At 38.3% G+C, this 21,167-nt stretch overlaps 1 protein-coding gene across 7 annotated transcripts in view; it reads right to left on the bottom strand.

The window, feature by feature from the left end:
- The window catches only part of BABAM2 (BRISC and BRCA1 A complex member 2), a 456,810-nt gene that overhangs the window by 421,448 nt on the left and 14,195 nt on the right, over window positions 1-21,167 (bottom strand). The gene's annotated exons all lie outside the window — the stretch shown is intronic.

Here is a 21,167-nt window from a genome sequence, read left to right on the forward strand (position 1 = left end):
ACCAATAACTGCACTTTAAATAATTATTAAGTTATAAATTAGAGTGAATTATTGTCAGTTGATATTCAGCACATTTCCATTTTACAGAATTAATTTATTTTCTCTGAACTAAATCTAACATCAATAATTCCACTCAGACTAAATCAGTTTCAAAATTATCACGGTTTCTAGACTGAAAGTCAGCAGTAAAGAAGCTAGAAGACGGAAGTAGGATATCTTAACAGCTATCTAAATAATCTATAAAATGGGCATTTTATCTGTGAAGGCATCTGAACCTCTGATTCACAGAATCTTTCACCCTCAGTCTTGGAAGGGAATTATGGTCCATCTAAGTTGACTGTATCAAAACCCACTAGGTCAAGTCTTAGGCCTTTCTACAAGAAGACTCATGAATTAAAATTGGTAAAAGGAGGCAGCAAAATCACACTGAAGTAGATGTTTTAGATCAGGGGTCCCCAACCCCCGGGCTGCAGACAGTACCGGTATGCAGCCTGTTAGGAACCGGGCCTCACAGCAGGAGGTGAGCAGTGGGTGAGCGAGAGAAGCTTTATTTGCCGCTCCCCATGGCTTGCATTACCACCTGAACCACCCCCCAACCCAGTCCATGGCAAAACAGTCTTCCATGAAACTGGTCCCTGGTGCCAAAAAGGTTGAGGACCACTATTTTAGATCATTATCCAGGAGAATGGAACTAACTACTTGATGACATATGATGTTCCTGATATACCAAATACATCCTCTACATCTCTAAAGCCTAAAATCTATTTCTGAGCCCTACTAGAAAGTGATAGATTTAATTCTTAGCATAGGAATCCAAAATGCCATTACCAGAATAAGTGAGTCAGCCCAGAATGTTTTAAAAATTATAAAATTAAAATATTCAAAAATATGTGTTTGCCAGTTCATGTGGCATCAACTGTTATTCTCAGTTTCCATGCTATATCTCCATTTATAAATGAGAGATTTCAACTCTACTTTAGAGTAGGGAGTATTTTTAAATCTTAGTAGGTGTTCTTATAGCAAAAATGTGGTTTAAATTGCAATATGATTTCAGTAGGAATGATGGGCTCAAATACTATTTTTAGCAGTTAACTAGGAGGGGGGGAATCCTTTAACTTTCTGAGATAGATGCTTAGCTCATTACTGTCCAACCTTTCTTCTTTTCTAATATGTGCATTTAATTCACTCTGCTAACAGAATAAAAAAGAAAATTAAGAGGATTATCTCAATAAGTGCAGGGTAAGTATTTGATAAAATTAAATATCCATTTATGATTTTTAAAAGTCTTTGAAAACAAGGACCAAAAAAAGAAACTTCTGGGGCTTCCCTGGTGGCACAGTGGTTAAGAATACACCTGCCAATGCAGGGAACACAGGTTCGAGCCCTGGTCCGGGAAGATCCCACATGCTGTCAAGCAACTAAGCCCGTGCGCCACAACTATTGAGCCTGCGCTCTAGAGCCTAAGAGCCACAACTACTGAGCCTGTGTGCCACAATTACTGAAGCCCGTGTGCCTAGAGCCCATGCTCTGCAGCAAGAGAAGCCACTGCAATGAGAAGCCCTCACGCACCGCAATGAAGAGTAGCTCCTGCTCACCGCAACTAAAGAAAGCCCGCGTGCAGCAATGAAGACCCAATGCAGACAAAAATAAAAATAAATAAAATAAATAAATTTTTTTAAAAAAGAAACTTCCTTACTATGATAAAGGCCATCTACCAAAAACCTACAGCAACATCATACTTAGTAACAAAATGTTAAATTTTTCCCTTTGAGATAGAGAATGAGACAAGGATATCCTTTCTTACTACTTTTACTTAACATTGTACTGGAGGTCCTGGCTAGTACACAGTATGTAGCATGGGGAAATAAGGGTATAAATATTGGAAAGGAAGAAATAAAACTATACTTATTTGCCGATAATATGACTGCATGTAGAAAGCTTTTAAAATATTCATCTGCATCATTGGAAATAATATGTGAGTTTAGTAAAGTTGCTAGACAAAGAACATACAACAAAAATCAACTGTATACTGTATATGTACATCTATATACCATCAACAATCAGTTAAAAAATAAAAACTTTTAGAAAGATGCCATCGAAAATAACATCAAACAATCAAATACATAGAAACAAATGTCACAAAAGATGCACAAGAACACTATTTAGAAAGCTATTATTAAGAAGAAAATAAACAAAAATGGACATAGATATCGTGTTAAGATTAAGAGAAACATAATGAAAAGATGATAGTTCCCCTTAGGTTGATCTGAAACCTGAAAGGCAGATTCTAAATGGAATGTTAAGAACCAAGAATAGACCAGATTCTCTTGAAGAAGAAAACTTGAGAGAATTATTTACAATAACCAAAAGGTGGAAGCAACCCAAGTATCCACCGACTGATGAATGGATAAACAAAATGTAGTATATACATATAATGGAATGTTATTCAATAGCCTTAAAAAGAAAGGAAATTTGGGGACTTCCCTGGTGGTCCAGTGGTTAAGAATCTGCCTTCCAATGCAGAGGGTTTCGAACCCTGGTCAGGGAACTAAGATCCCACATGCCACAACTAGAGAGTCTGCGTGCCACAACTACTGAGCCCACACACTCTGAATCCTGAGCACCACAACTAGAGAGAAGCCTGTGCGCCACAACAAAGAGCCTGCCCACTGCAACGAAAGATCCCATGTGCCACAACTAAGACCTGATGCAGCCAAAATCAATCAATCAATAAAAAGGAAGGAAATTTTGACATATGCTACAACATGGATAAACCTTGAAGATATTACACTAAGTGAAATAAGCCAGTCACCAAAGGACAAATACTGTATGATTCCATTTATATGAGGTACCTAGAGTAGTCAAATTCAAAAAGACAGAAAATAGAATGATGGTTGCCAGGGGCTGAGGGGAAAGGAGAAATAGTGTTTATTGGGTACAGAGTTTCAGTTTTGCAAGATGAAAAAGTTCTAGAGATGGATGGTGATAATGACGGCACAACAATCTGAATATACTTAATGCCACTGAACTGTAAACTTAAAAATGGATAAAATAGTAAATTTTGTGTTATATTTTACCACAGTAAGGAAAAAAACTCAGTAGGAGAACTTGCTCTGTTGGATATCAAAAATTACTATAAATCATTAAAATAATGACATTGGTACAAAGACAGACAAATAGAACAGTGGAACAGAATAGAGAGTCCAGAGAAAGATCCTCACATATCTGGACACTTGATTTATGACAAAGGCATCTTTACACAGAAGTAAGGAAAGGAAATTGTTTTCGATAAATGGTGCTGGGTCAACTGGGTATACTTACAGTGAAAAGTATGAAACCCGATCCCTATCCTTGTAATATTCCACAAAAATCAAGTCTAAGTGGATTGAAGCTCTGAATGTAAACAGTGAAGAAAAATATTTTTAGAAGATAACTTGGGATGGAGAGAGATAATGTAAGAATATCTTCAAGAACTTGGGGTGAACAAAAATTCCCCAAAAGCACTAACTATAAGGGAAAAGATGGGTAAATAGGATCACCTTACTATTAGATCTCCTGTTCATCAAAAAACACCATTAAGGGAGTGAAAGACAAGCCACAGAGTGACAGATGATATCTGCAACCTATAAAATTGATTAAAGGCTCATATCCAGACCATATAAAGAACTCCTGGAGTGTTAATAAGAAAAAGATGGGGCTTCCCTGGTGGCGCAGTGGTTGAGAATCTACCTGCTAATGCAGGGGACACGGGTTCGAGCCCTGGTCTGGGAGGATCCCACATGCCGCGGAGCGGCTGGGCCCGTGAGCCACAACTGCTGAGCCTGCGCGTCTGGAGCCTGTGCCCCGCAACGGGAGGGGCCGCGATAGTGAGAGGCCCGCGCACCGCGATGAAGAGCGGTCCCCGCACCGCGATGAAGAGTGGCCCCCACTTGCCGTAACCGGAGAAAGCCCTCGCGCGAACCGAAGACCCAACACAGCCAAAATAAATAAATAAATAAAGTAGCTATAAAAATTAAAGTAACTAAAATTCTGTTCAAAAAAAAAAAAAAAAAAAAAAAAGAAAAAGATAACTAAGTTAGCAGACCCAAAGGAGCACTTCATAAAAAGGGATCCAAATGGTCGATAAACTTATGAAAAAGTGCTTATGCAAGTTCACATTTTCCTTTCCCATAATACTAAATAATTTTGAAACAGCTGTTTTCATGATCTTCATCTCTTCTTTAATTGAATTTTTCTTAACTCTTATGGAAACATTTCCAAAAATTTGTGATGGGGGATACACATTTCTTTACTTGAAATCAATTTATAAGTATTTGTTGAACATTACTAAGATGACTATATAAAGTGTTACACCGGGCTTCCCTGGTGGCGCAGTGGTTGAGAGTCTGCCTGCCAATGCAGGGGACACGGGTTCGAGCCCTGGTCTGGGAAGATCCCACATGCCGCGGAGCAACTGGGCCTGTGAGCCACAACTACTGAGCGTGCGCTTCTGGAGCCTGTGCTCCGCAACAAGAGAGGCTGCCATAGTGAGAGGCCCGCGCACCGCGATGAAGAGTGGCCCCCGCTTGCCGCAACTAGAGAAAGCCCTCGCATAAATAAATAAAATTTAAAGTGTTACACCTAACAGGTCAATGGTCCATGGTCTGTCTTCAAGTGAGTATGTAAGACAACCCACTAGGATGCAGGAAGAAAAACTTAGGGGAAAAGAGTGTGTGTGTGTGTGTGTGTGTGTGTATGCATATATATGTATATGTATGTGTGTATATATATATATGCATATATATGTATATGTACATGTGTGTATATATATATATATATATATATATAGGCAGAGAGAGAGAAATTAATCCTTACCAATACGTAATATACAGACTGACCCTGGCACTCTCAGTTCCCACATAGTTGTTCAAGTGCCCTGAGTTTAAAAAGATTACTTTTTCAGGTATGACAAGTGAAAATACCATATTAAAATTATGTAAATTATGTTTACAGTAATGCTTATTTCATTTTATATCATTTTTTAAATTTTTATTTTATATTGGAGTATAGTTGATTAACAATGTTGTGCTAGTTTCAGGTGTACAGCAAAGTGATGCAGTTATACATATACATATATCTTTTTTCAGATTCTTTCCCATATGGGTTATTACAGAATACTGAGTAGAGTTCCCTGTGCTATACAGTAGGTCCTTGTTGATTATCTACTTTATATACAGTAATAGTGTGTGTATCATTCTTTTCAATATATGTCATATATGTTTTATGATATACAAGTATGTTTTATAATTAAATAAATATGCATGTATTAGGGGTTCATAATCAAATTATTTGAGGTACATAATCAAAAAAGATCACTGCTATAAGAGTTACAGAAAGGAGTCTCTATTCTCAAGAACCTTGAACTGTAATCAGAAGACAAAAATCAAACCTGTGAAAGTCAAACAAGGCACAATTTAAATAACAATTCAAGACAACAATAGATACCAGTCACAAAGCAATTAACATGATTAATTGCCAAATTAGTGGTGAAAGAAAATAAGCACAATAGGAGTTGAGAGAGCAGAGAAACCACTTTCAGCAGGTAGTCAAGGAAGGTTTACTGGAACCCGGGCTCTAAGAATTAGTTGGATCTGATCAAGAGAGAGGAAGGAAAACTAAGTACCTGCAAGTGTCCTTAAATAGGGCAAAACCAAGGAGACAGATGCTCTGCTAAAACAAACGCTCTATAATAAACTAGAGTACATTAAACCTTGGATCCCTTAGTGCTCAACAGCCTACCTGGTGGCACACAGGAGGCACCTGAAAACTACTGCATATATAGTACAGGTGAGCAAGTGGAGCCGGAGAGGACAAGTGTACTCCAAGGTCATATCAAAGTTGAAACAAATTACATAAATGTCCTGGACGGATTCCTATTCCAACTGTGGGAATGCTGGTGATTCTTACATTAAAAAATATTATAGAAATCCCCAGGGACAAGGCCAACTTACATACTGTTTTTTGTTTGTTTGTTTGTTTTTTAATTTATTTATGGCTGTGTTGGGTCTTCGTTTCTGTGCGAGGGCTTTTTCTAGTTGTGGCAAGCGGGGGCCACTCTTCATCGCGGTGTGCGGGCCTCTCACTATCGCGGCCTCTCCCATTGCGGAGCACAGGCTCTGGACGCGCAGGCTCAGTAATTGTGGCTCACGGGCCCAGTTGCTCCGCGGCACGTGGGATCTTCCCAGACCAGGGCTCGAACCCGTGTCCCCTGCATTAGCAGGCAGACTCTCAACCACTGCACCACCAGGGAAGCCCTTACATACTGTTTTTTACAATTGATGTACAACATAATTTTAGAAAAAGCAATTTTTATATCAAACACTTAATTTGTTCAATAAAAATATTCCTATAACAGTTTTAGGCCACCATTTTCATTCCTTGACCCCAAACATGACCTAAATGGATATATTCCCTATTCTCTGAACTCTGCTTTATATTTTATACCATTTATAACCTATATGCTAAATCCCAATCTCAATTCCTGCTCCTTACAGGAAAGGACTGGAGAGTATTTATCTTGGCATGCTCCAGTGACTCACGTTCTCAAGGGAATGAACTAGCAGAGCTTTGACCTTCCTCTTACTGATTTTCATGATATTCGTTTTATTTGTTTGTATCTCCACAGTGCCTCACACTTACTAGGTGCTCAGTATATTTCTTCTTATGAAAAATAAATTTGAACACTGCTATATTTAAAATAGATAACCAACAAGGACCTATTGTATAGCACAGGGAACTCTGCTCAATATTCTGTAATAACCCAAATGGGAAAAGAATTTGAAAAAGAATACATACATGTATATGTATAACTGAATCACTTTGCTGTACAACTGAAACTAACACAACATTGTTAATCAACTATACTCCAGTATAAAATAAAAATTTAAATAAATAAATAAATTTGAGCGAACATGAACAGTGCAAAGGCAGGGTACAGAAAAGAATAAATGGAAAACTGGTAGGGGACAGGGGAGGACAGAGAGAAGAAAAAACAACAAGAAAAAGTACAAGAGTGAACCGCAGCAGAAACAGACAACAAGGTGGAGGTAAAAATGGAGAAGGGGAGAGAGAATGGGAGAGTGGAGGGAAGAGGGAGAGTTAATAGATTCTGAAGTGTCATTAAAGGATTCCCTTTCCTGTTGGTGAGAGGTGCTTTCCAAAGATAAAAGAAAAGTTTTTTAAATTCTCAAATTCTTCTCTTTAAGTGATTATGAAAAAACTTAGCATCTGCTATATGAGCATATCTGGAACTACAAGATAATGGGACAAATGTGCCATCCATGGATTTTAGGTGCAGGTGGTTTTAGAGGATTTTTTCCTTAGATTGCCATTTGAGATACAATTGTTATACACTATAAATTTTAAAGCCTCGTGCAGGTTAAATAATCGGTCTCTTCCTTGGTTTCCTCATCTGTAAAATGGGGATGACAGTCACACTCCATGGAGCTGTTATGAGGATCCACTGACTTGATACATATAAAGTGCTTAGAACAGGGCCTGGCACAGAGTACGTAATTACTGTTAGGAGTATTCAAAAGCACAAACTGCAAAACCAGAAATATGGAGAAGGAAAGTCTATCTCAAACTCTGTATTCATTAAAGCCTTAATTTTGCTTGGGTAATAATTTTCAGAATTTAAAGCAAACAAACAAACAAAAATCTTCAATTGACCCCCTCAACTCATTACTATGCCTTCTTTATTCCACAGACAAAAATTATCAGAGGGGGTCCCATCGTGCAGAGATTGAATCAGAGCAGTAAAATGATTTTCCCAGGTCCCAAGTCAAATCTAATGGAGCTCAGGATGCCCCTCATGTTGCACAGCAGGACCCACAGGGGAACAAAGAGAAGAATATCAGCTGGAGGATCTAAGTGGTGGCAGAGCCGGAAGAGAACAGAAGGAGCCATCAGAGAAAAGCAAGCAGGGGAAGCCTCTAGTCTAGACCAGAGGCTTTCACACCTTTCTGATACACAGTAAGAAACTTATATATCACCACTTTATACCACCACTCACTACACACACACGCGCTGAATATATATGTACATATACGGGTACGTGTGTATACACAAGTGTCTATGTGTCTATATATACAAATTGAAACAACATTTTTCTGTAATACTTAGCTCTACTACATGAAATGCACTGATATTTTTTATTCAATTCTATCCTATTTCATATTTTTTTAATGTGGATCGAGACCCACTAAAATGATTTTATAACACACCAATGGGTTACAACCTGCCAATGGTTTGCAACACAAAGCTCTGTCCAATACAACCTCAGAGAATATAACTTCCAGAAAAATGAAGATAACAGTACTGTACTCCACACTGGTTAAAACCATCCCTCAAACACGTCATTCAGCTCTAGGTATTACACTTTGAGAAGTAGAGAGACTAACTGGATCACATTCAGAGAAGCCAACAAGAATGGTAAAAGGACACAAATCACATGGTATAAGCAAAGGCTATGTGTCAGCCTGCAGAAGAGAAAAATACAAAACATGACAGCTATCTTCATTTATGTGAAGTGCTGTCGCATCAAGGATTGATTGTTCCATACTGTGTCAAGATGTAGAAGTGACACAAAAGCACTTTCTAACAGCACAGCTGCCCAATAAGTGGCCTTGGGACTCATGGAGTTTCCCTGTGACTGGAGATACGCAGGCACAGCCTGGACAGGCGCTGCGCAGGGAAGCATTAGAAGGGGCTAATATATCACATGGTGGTTGTTAGGGTTTAATGCCTTCCGATCCTGAAATTCTGTTAACTCTAGACTAGATTAAGACAATATTATACTATAACACGACTTAAAAAGCCAACACCAGTTCTTTATTAAGTTTTTATAAAGAAATGAATTCTACCATGAACTACATTAAACAACCTGAAATGGCAAACGTTAACATTTTAACAAAAAACAATATAATAAAAATTGACTTAATGTGCCCAGCCCAGTCAATAAAAATCATCAGTTTCGACAGGAAAACTGAAATGCCACCCAAGTCACTGGCATAGTGTTAAGATGTTTATCAACTTAGAAAATATAAATCCATATATAGCTTTAACAAGCAAACAGCAAAAAATGATCTTTTTTTTTTTTTTTTGGTGGGGGTGGGGTGCCGTGCCGCACAGCATACGGGATCTTAGTTCCCCCACCAGGGCTCAAACCCGTGCCCCCTGCAGTGGAAGCACAGAGTCCTAACCACTGGGCCGCCAGGGAAGTCCTAAAATGTTTGATCTTTAGAATGCGCAGGAATAAAGGAAGAAGGTTTCCCCAGAAAAGACTATACTGTAAACATTCTCTCCTTACTCAAAAGTCATGCTTCTTTGGTCTATATGTAGAATACATAAACAAAGTAATGATGCTCTGTCTGAGTTTTTACTGAACCAACTAACTGAAAGTTTTGAGAGAAGTCTTCATTCTTATAACCTTCTACCATATTTGTTCTACTGTATTTGTTTCAAAAGAAAAAGAAACCAGTATCTCAGATTATCCAATGTGTAGCTAGGAATTACTTATCACTAATGTACTACACTGTCTCACCCCTCAGATAGAATTCTCAAAAAGGCCAACTCCGGGACTGTCAGAATGTAGAAATCCTCTGAATAGTGACACTCAAAGTGGGGCCCATGGACCAGTACTAGACTATAAACTATTACTAATCCATGACGAGACAAGCACAGATACTGAGAGTAAGAATTTAGAAACTTTTAGAGCAATTTATAAGAGTAGTTTTAATTTTGATGAATCTAATATAAAGAAGAATCTAATATAAATATTTCATTCTTCTAGTAATTCTTTCTTATTATATTTTAGAAAAGTATCAGTTGGTGACAGACTGGAAGTTTTTTAAAACTCTAGTCCTTCACCAAAGACAGTTTGAGAAACATTTATCTAAATATCCTTTAAATGCTGAAGGTCCTTGACCATAAAGATAAACTGCTTTACTTTGATGTCCCCCAATCTCTCTATTCCCTTTGGTTTTCCCACTACAGTAACAAACACTATTTACTCCTTGCCAAGTGTTCTTTTGATATCCCTGCTAAGTTGACAGTAATATCAATATAGCTCACTGCTTAAAATTTATCATTGGATTATCTATCTGACTGCTCAGAATTTGTAACACTACTTCATTTGCATCCAGATGTAGCTCCAACACGTTCTTGGATTCATTCCTTTTAAGAAGATATTAACTAATTTGATGATCCAGTTTGGAAGTGTCACCCAATCTTATAATATGACTGCTGGCATAACCTGTGGCAGCAAGTCATAATTTTTTAGAAAGTCTAAAGATAGTATAGCTCAGTTCTAAATCCTAGGCCTCCACACCTAAAGTAATGGCCTGCTGCGTCCTGAACTCATGATTAAAGACCTGGTATCTCTGCAATTCTGCCAATCTACCTGGACTCTCAATTCTCCATTTGAACTATTTGGTCCCCAGAATCCCTTCTGATTACACATTCTTTTATTTCTTACACAAATATGTACAAAGATGGATATAATAAATATATAGTAGTCCCCCCCTTAAATGCAGTTTTCCTTTCCAAGATTTCAGTTACCAACGGTCAAAGTCTGAAAATATTACATGGGAAACTCCAGAAATAAACAGCTCATAAGTTTTAAGTTTCATGCCCTTTCTGAGATCTTGGGCTGTCCCATCAGGAATCCCCAACCATGTCATAGTCTGTTTCTGACATACAACTGCTGACATCATCAGGGCTCAATGATCCAGGATCACCTGAAGCAGATGATCCTCCTCCTGACCAACCGTCAGGTCATTAGTAGCCTAACACTAAGTCACAATTCCTGTACCATTTACCTCACTTCATCCAATCATGTAGGCATTTGATCATCTCCCATCATCTTAAGAAGAAAAAGGGTGCTTACAGTACAAGATATTTTGAAAGAGAGACCACAGTCACATAACTTTTTTACCGCATATTGTTATAATTGTTCTATTTTATTATTGTTGCTGTTACTCTCTTACTGTGCCTAATTTATAAATTAAACTTTATCATAAGTATATATGGAGCTCAGTACTATCTGTGGTTTCAAGCATCGCTGGGGGTTCTTGGAACATATCTCCCATGGATAAAGGGAGACTAGTGTATTTATAAAAACCTGCCAATAACAAACAACTCCTAAAGACATTTTTATTATCCAAAAATATAATCAATACTACTCTTAGGAAAAATTAAATAAATACACAGGGCTGTGCTATAAGAAATTATTCCAGAATGCCAATAATTACATACTTTTAGCTAAAATTTGCAACATCACTTAAGCTTCCAACTGTTCAATAACTTGAATAATGGAAAAAAGCAAAAAAAAATACGAAGGAGCCTGAGAATTTAGGTCAAAGAATGCATCAGTGACAGACAATAAACTAACTACATGTGTTTAACTTGTGCCCCAGTTCCAACTATGAAATTGTTTAGTCTTTAATTTGTAGACATCTACAAACTCTTGTCAAATTATCTACAATACTGAGAGCCAGCTCATTTGTAGTAACTTATTGCCTAGAAAATATTGTTATTTTAGACAGCTACTTTTTCTGAATGACTTCTAATACTGACCTCTTCCTGATGTTTAAGTTTTAGTCTCAACTGCCTAAGAAATTTCTGAAATCCATCCAGTAAATGGGTTTTCTTACTACCATATCTAAAGATGTTTCACAAAGGTAGATGGCCAAAACACCTGTTTCACAGTATACTATATTAATAAGTGATTCCTATCTTTTTCTGGCCAATGCTTTCTTGAAAAATAAATAAATAATATCTGGTAGAGAAGACCTGGGATCCAGTCCTGTTCTCCACCACTTATCAGCTAAGTAACCCTGAATGAGTTGCTTAATCTCTCTGAGACTTATGTCCTCACATGTTTTAAAAAAAATTTTAAAGGGATGATTATAAAAACATTCCTCACAGATTTACTGAGGGCAAAAAAGAGCCAATGAAAAAAAGAGCTTTATACTATTCACAAATGCTAAATACATTTATTGTCCATTTCTTTATGGTAAAAAGATGATAGATAGATAAGATAGATAGATAGATAGAGAGAGAGAGAGACAGATAGATAGATATTGTCTATTTAGAGCTCTGAATCCACTGGTGGCCATGGTCAGTATCCAATATCCAATTCACAGTAAAATAAATTTTATATTCTTTCCCAGGAATGCTATTGAAAGTTCTGTCATTCCGACAATATAAAGTATATACTCACACAAAGAGTCCTGATGATAAACCTACACCGGGAAGAGCACAAAGTGACAAAGATGCTCTCTTTTGAATTTCATTCTTCCTCAAGTCCGTTTCTTCTACCTTCTATCCCAATGTCTGTGTTTTCTCCTAATACTAATAAAAATTTCCCCTGATGCTGTCTCATCCCTCTGGGCTCCTACAGCAGAAACTGTTTTTTAAGCCAGATCTACCTTTTTTTAAATGAATCACACAAGCAAAAACCTTTCACTATAAAAAAAATTATAATAATATGGAAATCAAAGTACCAAGTATCCCTTCACGGCTCATACTCCTTCCCTCTCCCAAGTTAACCACTGAATTGAGGTTTTTAAATATCCTTCCAAACCTTCCTCCATACGTTTAGATATACATATGTACACATGTATAGAAGACTTCTGTACACAGATACAGTCATACAATACCTGTTATACTGTAGACTGACACTTAACTTACTTGCCATTCAGTCCTGATCAACACTCCTCTAGTGGCACTTTGGCAATACAGACAGTACTTCCCAGTGGTGGGTCACTGAGATCATTCCACTCACAGCACAGTTTCTTAGAGTTTCAACAAGTATTTACTAAGTGCCTACTTTGTGCCACATACAGGGTGTAAGGTCCTGAACAAAACAGGCATGGTGCCTGCCTTCATGGAGCTAAAAGTCTGGCATAAGACACAGCATTAAATAAATAATCAGTTGTGAATATAATTTCAAATGGCATAAGTGCTAAAATAAGATGTTACAGGAGCAACCTAAATGGGAAAAGAATTTGAAAAAGAATAGATACATGTATATGTATCACTGAATCACTTTGCTGTACACCTGAAACTAATACAACATTGCTGATCAACTATAATCCAATATAAAATAAAAAGTTAAAAAAAAAATAAGATGTTACAGGAGAACACAACCAGGAAATCTAATTTAGATGGGGGCTAGGAGAGCCCTCTGAAACTCTGAAAAATTTACATTCAAGCTAAATCTGAAGCATCGTAGAAATCAAACAATTCATAACAGGAGGAGAAAGAATGATCCAGGAAAAGGAAGAAGGTGAGCAAAAGCCCCCACTGGAAAAGGGCTTGGGGCCTTCTGGTAACAAAGAGAAGGTCAGTGAAGCTTTACGGAAGTAAACCACGGGGAAAGCAACACAATATAAGGCTGAACAGGGAAGAGGTGCCCAATCATATGGCAAATCATTGAGCATTTGGAGGTTTTATTCTAAGAGCAAAGGGAAGCCATTCAATAGCTCTGAATGATCACAAGATCTACTTTTGATTTTTAACTTACATTTTTTAGATTTCCTGAAAATAATATAAACGGCTGCAAGGTAGAAAACAGATGAGAGAGGAGCTAGAACACTTGTGAAGAGACTAGTCAGACAACAGCTGGTGGTGCTGACACTGCAGATGGAGGGCAGTGGCTGGACTGGAGGCCAAAGAGCCTCTGAGAGGAGCTGATGAGGCTAAAGAGACACGTGCATTTCAGGAAGTAATGATATCTTGGGCTTCCCTGGTGGCGCAGTGGTTGAGAATCTGCCTGCCAATGCAGGGGACACGGGTTCGAGCCCTGGTCTGGGAAGATCCCACATGCCATGGAGCAACTAAGCCCATGTGCCACAGCTACTGAGCCTGCGCGTCTGGAGCCTGTGCTCCGCAACAAGAGAGGCCGCGATAGTGAGAGGCCCGCACACCGTGATGAAGAGTGGCCCCCGCTTGCTGCAACTAGAGAAAGCCCTAGCACAGAAACGAAGACACAACACAGCCAAAAAAATAAATTAATTAAAAAAAAAAAAAAAAGAAGTAATGGTATCTTTAAGTCCACACTCAGGATTGGGACAGGATTCCATTTCAGTAGCTCACTTTACTGAGGAGTCCCTCTCAACGGCTGCATGCTTGCCTCTGGCTTTCTTCACCCTTTCTTCTCTACAATCTTTTCCTGTCCCAATTTTATCTCCCCATATTGTCCCTCTGCCTCCCTCCATCGCTTCTTTTTTCCCTCCATAACCTTCTCCCTTACTTAGATACAATATGAAACTGAAATAATTTTTAAATGTTTACTTAATGAATAGTTCTTAATTTAAAATCCAAAGGATTCAAACATGTATATATACATTCACCAAAAGATATGTACTAGAATGTTCACATCAGCACTATTCATAAAAGACAAAAACTAGGAGCTACCCAAATGCCCTCCAACAGCTGAAGAGATAAAACTGCTATGTTCAAATAATGGAATACTCCTTACTCAAGCAGGAGAATCAATACATCCACGACAATATAAAATCTCACAAACATAATGTTGAACAAAAGAAACCAGACACCAAACGGCATTTTGTGGAATATAAATTCTACTTACATTAAGTTTTTTTTTTTTAAAAAGGCGAAACTGGGCTTCCCTGGTGGCGCAGTGGTTAAGAATCTGCCTGCCAATGCAGGGGACACAGGTTCGAGCCCTGGTCTGTGAAGATCCCACATGCCGCGGAACAACTGGGCCCGTGAGCCACAACTACTGAGCCTGCATGTCTGGAGCCTGTGCTCCGCAACAAGAGAGGCCGCGACAGTGAGAGGCCCACGCACCACGATGAAGAGTGGCCCCCGCTTGCCACAACTAGAGAAAGCCCTCGCACAGAAACGAAGACCCAACACAGCCAAAAAAAAATAATAATAATAATTAATTAATTTTAAAAATTTAAAAAAAAAAAAGAAAAGGCAAAACTAACCTATGCTTTCAGCAGGCAGGACAGTAGTTATCCTTGCACGTGTGACGGGGGAGGAAGAGCACCAGGAGGATGTGTGAGGAGCTGGTAACGTGTTTCGTGGGCTGCTCATTACACAGACGTGTTCAGTTTGTGAAAATTCACCGAGTTATATAACATATGATTAGGTGTACTTTTCTGAATGTATTCTGTACTTCAAAAAAAGTTTTTTAAAATCAATGAGTTTAGACCTTTAATGTCCAGGGGAAGGGAGCAGTAGCAACAACGAACCACTTCTTTGATCCGTGATGCCCTGTAATGACCTTTTTCACCCCAGGAGACAACTGCGATATAGCCCTGAACTTAGAACCACGAAATCTACTCTCAGATTCCCAGCTTTATACTTATTGTTCTTCTACTGTGCCGTGTCCTACTCTAGGCACTGAGGACACAGCTGTGATGCCAGATGAGACCCCTGCCTTCTTTGAGGCAATATATGCTTGAAATTGGCAAGAAGCTGGATCCCGTAATGGAGAAAAACAGGGGAGACCTGCTTTTGATGGAATGGTCTAGCTAGACAACCCTGAACAAGTCACTTAACTTACTTGAGTCTCAGTTACCTCATCTGCCTTAAGGGATTATTATAAGGATCAAATGTGATAGTATCTTTCAAAGCACTCATAATGATAGCATTATTCATGATAACAGCTCTTACTACATTATTGTCCTTACTGCTCAATATAGAGTTGCTTGAGTTAACCAACGTCAGCCTGGTCTACACACTAATACAGTAACAATAACAAGGAATAATATTTTGGGGGTCGTTAATGCTCAATTAAGAGGTTTCTACTCTGGGTAGAAGCAGGTGTATTGATAAACAGCTCTCCACTCCCTCTAGAGGGGTGCTAATGACACAAAGGCCTGACTCAATTTCAGCACAGCCTTCTCCAGCCTTTAAAGAGAAGCAAGCACAGAAAGACGGAGCTAAGAGAGGGGCAGGCTAGAGAAGTGATACCAGCTTCTCAGAGATCAAATTAACCAACCAAAGAACATATATGCAGTACCTTCATTTATTATCTGACCAGCACTTTCTTGGTACCACAATGAATCAAGGTCCATACTTAAAGGAGCTTACGATATGGTATCAGAACTAAAGTCAAACAAAGACAACAAATTAGGGGAAAGCAAAAGGACTGAGCAGTCAGAGACTTAGTATCAAATCCTGGTTCTGCCATGTAGCAGCTTGGGACCCTCACCTTGACCTCTCAGGACTGCTTCCTTCCTTGTAACAAGAGGATGCCAACACCTACACCTTGTGCAGTGATGTTGCAGAAGGCAGTGTAGCTAATGTGCCTAGGACACGATGTGGTGTAGCAGCTACTATTACTGCTACCATCATCGTGATTATTTTATAGGCAGAATTCCACTAAAAGCCACTAGTATGCAGCCCAAAGTGTCTACACGTTGGTTCCCTCTGTTCTTTCTGACTGCATTCCCTCAGTCCTACACGGAGCAGTATGTACTCAGATACATTTACACTATAAGGCTAAAAATACAGTGTGAACGTAAATCTATGTGCTTGCACAGACTGAAAAGGTAAAAAAGCCTCTGTGAGTTTTCAGAACCTCAGCTGCTTCTAAGACTATGAGGATGCTCTCCCTGCTACTTATTCTGGCTTAAATCTTGGGGCAGCCTCCTTTACAGAAGCTATTTTCATAAGAATATACAGTTCAAGAATAAGTTCACAATTTCAGCACTGTTTTAGCTTTCCTCACAGTACTTAATTTAGTTTGCCTTCTCAGCCAAAGGCTTGAATCAAAGCATAAATTGAAGGAAAAAATAAATAAACAATGGTGAAAGACTGATAGCCTTTTCTGTAAGGTCAGGAATAAGACAAGGATGCCTGCTTTCACCACTTCTATTCAAAATAGTAGTGGAAGTCCTAACAAGAGAAATTAGGCAAGAAAGAGATATAAAAGGCATCCATATCAAAAAAGAAGAAGTAAAACTACCTCTGTTTACAGATGACATGATCTTACATGCAGAAAACGCTAAAGATTCCACCAAAAAAAAACTGTTAGAACTAATAAACAAATTCACCAAAGTTGCAGGATACATAATTAACACACAAAATTCAGTGGCAGTTCCATATACTAACAATAAACAGTTTGGAAAGGAAATTACAAAAACAATCCCATTTACAACAGAATCAAAAAGAATAAAATACTTAGGAATAAACTTAACCGAGGAGGCAAAAGACTTGGACACTCAAACTACAGAACATTGCTGAAAGAGATTAAAGAAGGCACAGACAAATGGAAAGATATTCTGTGTTCACTGAAGGCTGTTGAAATGTTGATATTACCCAAAGCGATCTACAGAGTCAATGCAATCTCTATCAAAAGCTCAATGACATTTTTTGCAGAAATAGAAAAAGCCATCCTAAAATTCAAATGAAAGCTCAAGGGATTCCCTAATATCCAACACAATCCTGAAAAAGAAGAACAAAGTTGGAGGTCTCACACTTCCCAACTTCAAAACTTAATATAAAGCTATGGTATTCAAAAGAGTGTGGTACTAGCATAAAGACAGACATATAGACCAACTGAATAGAATAGAGAGCCCAGAAATAAGCCCTCACATATATGATCAAATGATTTTCAACAACAATACTAAGTAATGGCAAAAAGATTGTCTTTTCAACAAATAGTGTTGGGAAAACTGGATATCCATGTGCAAAAAAAAATGAAGTTGAACCCTTATCTTACACCATACCCCAAAATTTTTAATTAAAAACTAAAAATGGATAAAGACCTAACCATAAGAGCCAAAATGATAAAGCTCTTAGAAGAAAACAAAGGAGGAAAGCTTTATGACATTGGATTCAGCACTAATTTCTTGGACATGACACCAAAAGGACAGGCAACAAAAGAAAAAATAGATAAGCTAGGTTTCATCAAAAGTAAAAACTCTGTGCATCAAAGGATACTGTCAACCGAGTGAAAAGGCAACCCATGGAATGGGAGAAGGTATTCGCAAATCATATATCTGATAAGGAATTTGATATCCAGAATATATAAAGAACTCCTACAACTAGAAAACATCAACAAAAAAATTTAAATAGGCAAAGGACTTGAATAGACATGTCTCCAAAGAAGATACACAAATGACCAATAAGCACATGAAAAGATGCTCAACAACTTTAGGGAGATGCAAATCAAAACCATAATGAGATACCACTTCATATTCATGAGGATGACTATTATTTTTAAAAAAAATTAAAACCAACATGTGTTGGTGAGGATATGGAAAAACTAGAACCCTTGTGCATTGCTGGTGGCAATGTAAAATGGGGCAGCCACTGTGGAAAACAGTATGGTGATATCTCAAAAACTTAAACATAAAATTACCATATGATCCAGCAATTCCACTTCTGAGTATGTTCCTAAAAGAACTGAAAATGGACTCAGAAGGATGTTTGCACACCCGTGTTTATAGCAGCATTACTCACAATAGCCAAAAGGTGGAAGCAAACTAAGTGTCCACCAGTGGATGAATGGATTAACAAAATGTGGCCTATACATGCAATGGAATATTATTCAGCCTTAAAAATGAAGACAATTTTGACACATGCTACAACGTGGATAAAACTTGAAGATATTATGCTAAGTGAAATAAGCCAGTTACAAAAAGACAAATTCTGCATAATTCCACTTATACGAGGTACTTAAGGTAGTAAGATTCATAGACAAAAAATAAAATGGTGATTGCCAAGGGCTGAGGGAAGGGAGGAATGGGGAGTTATTGTTTAATGTGCAAGGAGTTTCAGTTTTGCAAGATTAAAAATGTTCTGGAGACGGATGGTGGTGATGGCTGCACAACGCGTGAATGTACTTAATGACAATGAACTGTACACTTAAAAATGGTGAAAATGGTAAATTTGTGTTACGTATATTTTACCACATTAAAAACAAAGTATGTGCTAAGCCCGATATTGAAACTCCATGTTAATAATTTACCGAACCACAAAAATTTTTAAATAATGCTTTTTAACTGGAAAAGTCTTAGGAGTCTATAGATGAAAAAAGCAATTGTTCTGAGGGCATTACACCTACTTAACAGTAGAACATCAAGATGTTTCCCAAAACTTCCACTTGATTCCAGATCTCTTATCAATAAGTTGGCAAGAGCAAAGGCTGAGATAAAAACCTTTTCAGAAAACAAAAAGGGTACGTTTTTCAAAAAGTCAAGAAAAGCAAGGTCAATGGGAAAAACAGCTTTCATAACATGCCATTAGAAAGATAACCAAATGACTCAGGAAATGTGGCCCTGGAAAGGAAAATTACGAAATTATTTCTCAAGACCATGGCACCAAAAAGCAAGATTATTCAAGCAATGTGGAAGCTAAAAAGGGGGCTGTGTTACATGCGCATAAGGAGTCCTTTAACATATGACTGATGGCACAGGACAGTTAATTTGGAGCCCTGAAACAGATTTATGTACCTATCAACATGTATAAAAGAGCCCCGCTTTAATCTTAAAGAATTTTGCAGATTTGTCATTCTAATTAAACAAAAACTAGTCAATAAGTACTACCTTAAAATTGCACAGAATAGAGAGGACAAAAGATAACAGTAGGAATGATTTTTTTTGTTCTCTTTAACAATGCAAAGTAGAGCTAGGAACAGACTAAATTAATCTTATACCCCTTTCCTTTACACGTTAGACTAGCTACTTCCCTTCACCTCTTCCCCTTCCCCAACTTCCATACCAAGTGAAGTCACCCTGAAATTAAGTCACTGCAGGGCATGAAAAGCCCAAGACTGACAAACATTTAAAACTCCGGACTCAGATTTATCCTAGCATTCACCACCCCAGACTCTGTGTGAACACTGTGGAATCCTAGCAGAAGTTCCCAAGGCCAGTGCCTGCAGGGTTCACTGAGTCAAGGCCAACACCACCATGCTGACTTTTCCCAAAAAATCCTAAGTACAAAATATCCACAACCCCACCCACCACTGCCCTCACTAGCTCTCCACCTTTCAACAGGGCTCCCTAATCTAGCCTGCACACCATCTTACCAGGCCTTGCCAGGCAGGCTTCTTCAACCCTCTGCTAAGAACTGCTGCATGTCTCTGCCCAAGACAAACAATGTTCAATCTCTAATAGCTGTTGAAAACTGTTAGGTTCTATCTGCTGGAAAAAAACAAAAAAAGTTGATATCTCCATGCTCATTCATTCTTCAACCTAATCAAATATTCCAAATTATATCCACCTGCAGGGTCTAAGTTAGCCACATTAACTTTTTCTTGTCTCCACAGATCTCCAAAAATCAATGAACAGGATAGAAAGTTACCCTGGAAACAAAAGTCTCTGACTCTCCTGTCCTTTTCTGCTCTATGATTTCTGACCTTTGTAATACATATGTGAGCTCCTTTTTTTTTTTTTTTTTAAGATTTAATTTTATTTCTTTTTGGCTGCGTTGGGTCTTCGTTACTGCAAGGGCTTTCCCTAGTTGTGGCGAGCAGGGGCTACTCTTCGTTGCGGTGCACGGGCTTCTTATTGCAGTGGCTTCTCTTATTGCGGAGCACGGGCTCTAGGTGCGCGGGCTTCAGTAGTTGTGGCACACAGGCTCAGTAGTTGTGGCTTGCGGGCTGTAGAGTGCAGGCTCAGTAGTTGTGGCACACAGGCTTAGTTGCTCGACAGCATGTGGGATCTTCCGGACCAGGGCTCGAACCTGTGTCCCCTGCATTGGCAGGAGGATTCTTAACCACCGCACCACCAGGGAAGCCCCCATGTGTGAGCTCTTACCTTGCTCTGCTCGCCTGGGTCCTATTAGACAGCTCCTTTATATCGCTTGCATAGACACTCATTCTTTATAGAGTCCCTGATTCTGGAATGCCAATGTGATTCTACCAACTAACAACGATAATACAGTGAAATAATAAATATATATAATATACATATAAACTATGAAAATATATTATATATACATTATACATAATGTTATAATAATAATATAATAGTAGCTACTATTTATTGAGCACTATGACCAAGCTATTCTAAGTGCTTTATATAAGTTATTTCATTTCATCTCCATAACTACTTTTTATTTTGCCTTTATGTGCAGTCTTTATTTCAAGTATTTGTTAAAATACCATTAGGTTATTCCTCAGGACAAGAGCAAAGATC

Source organism: Balaenoptera acutorostrata, chromosome 12, assembly GCF_949987535.1.
Source record: "Balaenoptera acutorostrata chromosome 12, mBalAcu1.1, whole genome shotgun sequence".
In the NCBI taxonomy this organism is placed as follows: domain Eukaryota; kingdom Metazoa; phylum Chordata; class Mammalia; order Artiodactyla; family Balaenopteridae; genus Balaenoptera; species Balaenoptera acutorostrata.